This window comes from Dipodomys merriami, unplaced genomic scaffold (genome assembly GCF_024711535.1).
Source record: "Dipodomys merriami isolate MVZ:Mamm:240054 unplaced genomic scaffold, mDipMer1.0.p SCAF_19, whole genome shotgun sequence".
Lineage (NCBI taxonomy): Eukaryota > Metazoa > Chordata > Mammalia > Rodentia > Heteromyidae > Dipodomys > Dipodomys merriami.
In genome coordinates this window covers 16,425,738-16,431,062 of record NW_027203270.1, presented here as the reverse complement: position 1 = coordinate 16,431,062, position 5,325 = coordinate 16,425,738, and the positions used below count along the sequence as shown (strand labels likewise).

Below are 5,325 nucleotides of genomic sequence, written 5' to 3'. Positions count from 1 at the left end.
AGGTATGTCTTAACTTCTGTCTGTACCTCCATCTTCATGCAGGTGGCTGTTCAGATTAGAAATTTGCTCTTGCCCAGCACCAATGTCTCCCACCTGTAATTGTAGCTACTCAGGAAGCTGAGATCTGAAGATCATAGTTCAAATCCAGCCCTGGCAGGGAAATCATTGAGACTCTTTATCTCCAATTAACCTCTCCAAAAAGCCAGATATGGAGCTATAGTTCAAGTAGTATAGTGCTAACCTTGAGCAAAAAGCTCAGGGACAGTGCCCAGATCCTAAGTTGGAGCCCCAGAACCAGTACAAAAATAAATAAATAAAAATCTTTGCTCTTCCTTTTCACTAAAGAAAACCTGTCCTAATCCTACCAGCTTCCTCCTGAGAACTTCAGCAACCACAGCCCCACTGACATGGCCTTCCTTACTGAATGTTCCTCAAGGCCACCTAGGCTACAAGAATAGCCTTGGCTTCTGAAGAGCTTCAGAGGAAGGCAGCAGATTCTCCAAGTCTTGGGGGAAGACTAGATGAGGAAACCTGCTTTGAGGAAGCTTTCAGAAGAAAGAGTAAGGTGGAAAATGAGCAGGACGGCCACAAGTGGAGTAAGATCAAACACAATGAAACCCCCATGGAACAGGCCCACCCTTTTCCCCCTACAATGACCATTTTACAAAAGTAATGCATTTCCAATATAAAAATATATTGAAGCCGGGTGCCAGTGGCTCACACCTGTAATCCTAACTACTAAGGAGGTTGAGATCTGAGGATCACAGTTCAAAGCCAGCCGGGGCAGAAAAGTCCATGAGACTCTTATCTCACAAACTACTAGAAAACCAGAAGTGGCACTGTGGCTCAAACGGTAAAGCACTCACCTTGAGCTGAAGAGCACAGGGATAGCGCCCAAGCCCAGAGTTCAAGCCCCATGACCGATTTAAAAACAAAATTGCCAGCAAACATACTGTTGAAAGTCAAATGGTATTGTTGTTTGGGTGTTTCCACATACCTATTGTGAGCATTGCTTCACTCAGCTGGTCCTAGTTGGGACTAGATTTTCTAAAATGGTTTTTATTATTGTGCATAACACTTAAGTGGATATCTTTGTATTAAGAAACTATGCATTTAGGATAAGTTTGTATGAGTTCCTAAGGCAGAGGACATACCTTTTACAGAAGCTTCTATACATGGACAATTTGTTCATGACTATGGTCATTTGCATTTCCATGAGTATGTTTTTGCCACACTTGACTGAGAGGCTGCATTTTAAAATTTCTTTATCTTTGATTGGCAACACATTAGTCCATTGTTGGATTTTCTGATAGATCTATGAGCTCATGTATTCCATGTCTGTGCCTCTATGCTGTACACATTACATATAATTGGGGGGGGGGTTGGGGTTGGGACTTGAACTCGGGGCCAGGATGCTATCCCTGAGCTCAAGGTAGCACTCTACCACTTTGAACCACAGCTCTACTTCTAGTTTTCTTTTCTTTTTTTTGGGGGGGGGTCCGGTCATGGGGCCTGAACTCTGGGCCTGGGCGCTGTCCCTCAGCTCTTCAGCTCAAGGCTAGCGCTCTACCACTTGAGCCACAGCGCCACTTCTGGTTTTTTTTCTTTTTGCTTATGTGGTGCTGAGGAATCGAACCCAGGGCCTCATGCATGCAATGCAAGTGCTCTACCACTGAGCCACCTTCCCAGCCCCCACTTCCAGTTTTCTAATGGTTAATTGGAGATGAGAGTCTTATGAACTTTGCTGCCCAGGGTTGGCTTTGAACTGTGATCTCAGATCTCAGCCTTCTGGATAGTTAGAATTACAGGCTTGAGCCACCAGCGACTGACTTGAGTTCTTTTTTTTTTTTAAACAAAGGTTCTTTTTGCTGTTCAATTACAAGACTTCCTTCTGTTTGGTCATTTACCTTTTCCTGTATGTGTGTATGTGTGTGTCTGTGTGTGTTTGTTCATGTTCTTGTACATGTGATGTTACTGGGACTTGAACTCAAGGTCTTGTACTCTTGCTTGGTTTTCAAAGCTGTAGCTTTATCACTTAAGCCACAGTTCTACTTCCAGCTTTTAGCTGGTTTATTGGAGATGACTCTTACATACTTTGCTGCCCAGGCTGGTTTGGAAGCCCATTCCTCAGAACTCAGTCTCCTGAGAGCCAGGATTACACATATGAGTCCCTGGTTCCCAGCACCTTTTCCTTCCTTCCTTCCTTCCTTCCTTTTCTCTCTCCCTCCCTCCCTCACTCCCTCCCTCCTTCCTTCCTTCCTTCCTTTCTTTCTTTCTTTCTTGGGTCCGGTCGTGGGGCCTGAGCTCTGGGCCTGGGCGCTGTCCCTCAGCTCTTCAGCTCAAGGCTAGCACTCTACCACTTGAGCCACAGCGCCACTTCCGGCGTTTTTCTTTTTGCTTATGTGGTGCTGGGGAATCGAACCCAGGGCCTCATGCATGCAAGGCAGGCGCTCTACCACTGAGCCACCTTTCTAGCCCTCTTTTTTTTTTTTGTCCATAGTGGGGCTTGAACTCTGGGCCTGAGTGCTGTCCCTCAGCTCTTCAGCTCAAGGTTAGCACTCTACCACTTGAGCCACAGCACCACTTTCAGCCTTTTCTGCTTATGTGGTGCTGAGGAATAGAACCCAGGGCCTCACGCATGCAAGGCAAGCACTCTACCACTGAGCCACCTTCCCAGCCCCTCAGTACCTTTTCTAAATGGTGATTTTGTTTTATTTACCTAGAGGTAATCAGACTATCACACTATGCTGTCACAATTTTTCTGTTTGCTTTCATTGGTACAAAGTTCCTTGGCCACTCTAGATAGAAAAATGTTTGCCTATATTTTATGATGGCTTCTAAGACAGATGTTACATTGGCACTTGACTGTAGATAGGTGGTATGCAGGCTAGACCTAACTACTCAACCAGTGGTTCAGAATCACCTTAAAGTGACTTCAGAGACAGCTGGTTGCTCACTAACAGGGATAGTGACTAGTAACTGTATAGGCTAGATCAATGTACCAGATCAGTTGGAAGTATGAAGAGAAGCATGGGCTGGCATGTGATACCCTTAGGTTCCAAAGAGGGCCCCCACTCTACTGTCCAGTAGAGAGGCTTGGGGCCCTGATATTCCTTACCAGTGGTGCAGTGCAGCTAAGTCCTGGACTGACCAGCCAGTTTCAGTCACTGGCTGGGCCTTACCAGTTCTGAGTGAATATTTCTCATCACTGACCCTTCATCTTATGAGTTTGGAAGACCTGGAGCTACAACCGGGCGTTTGAGTATGAGTTTGGGCTGCTGGGACAGTAAACTTCAGTTCTTTGTGGAGCGCAGCTTGCATCTCCTGGAGTCCTGTGCCCTAGGAGGGGTCTTCTCTGTCTCCCACATCTACCCCCCCGCACCCTCCAGCTGGCTGTCACTCACACTGCACATTCTACCCTCCACCTCTTTACTCATCATTTTGCCTATTCCACTCCCTTGACCTGGATCCATGTCTCTCAGAAAGCCGCCTCCTTTTTCCTTCCAGGAGTTTCTAAAATCCACATCCTGTCCTTACACCTTTCCACTGGGTCAGCTGCCACCCAAGTCTCTTGTCTACATCAGACCCACCTCTAGCATCATAGTTCTGGTTTCTGAGAAGCCCAGCATGTGGCTCCTCCCTTTTTACTTCTGAACTGCATTTCTTTCCTCCTTACTCAGAGTCCACACCCAAAGTGATGCCTGGATGAAAGTCTGCCCCTTTCTCCAGTCACCCTCTCAGGCTAGATGAGGAATGGCCACCTCTCCAGGCAATGGCCTCTGAGGTCATGGAGCTCTTGGATCCAAGTCCAGTTCTCACTCACGGACTCAGTTTTGTGGAGCAGCTCTCAGTGAAGTTAATGATTATGTTTTTAATGAGGAAGAGAGGAGTTCACTCCCCCTCTTAACACTGTGATTAGGCCCCTTCTCCACTGGACACCTTGGTGACCATCATTAAGACATCTCTCTCTCTTTTTTTTTCTTTTTTTTGGTCCGTCATGGAGCCTGAACTCTGAGCCTGGGCACTGTCCCTCTGCTCTTCAGCTCAAGGCTAGCGCTCTACCACTTGAGCCACAGCAACAGTTCCAGCTTTTTTCTGCTTATGTGGTGCTGAGGAATCGAACCCAGGGCCTCATGCATGCAGGGCAAGCACTCTACCACTGAGCCACCTTCCCAGGTCCTAAGACACCTTCTCTTGGTAGGTCCTGCCAGGTGATCTCAACTCTTCCAGCTGTGGCATGAGACAACAAAGAGGGGAACTTACCTGGACAAGAAGGTGGAACCAAGACTGTCCCTGTTGCGTGGGTCCTGGAGAAGTCCTTTCATCTATCATAGTTGGGAAGGGGTGGAGGAGGTGAGACTGCTGTAAAGAAATCCACTTCACTCATGACCAGTGGGTACCTGCTTCTACTCCTAATCTTGTTCATTCTGATAGACTTACCAGAAATCAGGTTCATTTAACTAATCCAGCCTTTAAGCCTACTTTGTTTTTATTTTTTATTTTATTTTATTTTATTTATTTATTTATTTTTGGGTCAGGTCATGGGGCCTGAACTCTGGGCCTGGGCGCTGTCCCTCAGCTCTTCAACTCAAGGCTAGCACTCTACCTCTTGAGCCACAGTACCACTTCCGGCTTTTTTCTTTTTGCTTATGTGGTGCTGAGGAATTGAACCCAGGGCCTCATGCATGCAAGGCAAGCACTCTACCACTGAGCCACCTTCCCAGCCCTGTTTTTATTTTTATTTTATTTTTATTTTTTTTGGTCCAGTCATGGGGCCTGAACTCTGAGCCTGGGTGCTGTCCCTCAGCTCTTCAGCTCAAGGCTAGCACTCTACCACTTGAGCCACAGCGCCACTTCCGGCTTTTTTCTTTTTGCTTATGTGGTGCTGAGGAATCGAACCCAGGGCCTCTGGCATGCAAGGCATGCGCTCTACCACTGAGCCACCTTCCCAGCCCCCTGTTTTTATTTTTTGTGCCAGTACTAGAGCTTGAATTCAGGGGCGTGGGCATTGTCCTTTAGCTTTTTTGCTCTGTCACTTGAGCCACAGCTCCATTTTCAGCTTGTGGGTTCTAGTGTATCTGTGCTTTCAGTTTTTCCCCCTCCCCCTTCTCATTGCTTGGAAGAAGTCCACATACAACTTTGTTTTTTTTTGGGGTGGTGGTGGTGGTAGACAGTCCCATAAGGAAATGTTTCTAGCTCAGCACATTAAAAAATAGGAGGACTAGGAAAGTGGCTCAGTGGTAGAGTGCTTGCTTCCCATGCATGAGGCTCTGGGTTTGATTCCTCTGCATCATATAAGCAGAAAAGAAAAAAAAACAAGTGTTG

General features: G+C 46.7%; 1 non-coding gene across 1 annotated transcript; it reads right to left on the bottom strand.

The window, feature by feature from the left end:
• Nucleotides 1–2,403: 2,403 nt before the first annotated feature.
• Nucleotides 2,404–2,468, bottom strand: Trnaa-ugc (transfer RNA alanine (anticodon UGC)). The gene has a single exon. It is a non-coding gene; the product is annotated as a tRNA-Ala (tRNA).
• Between the last annotated feature and the right edge of the window lie 2,857 nt (nucleotides 2,469–5,325).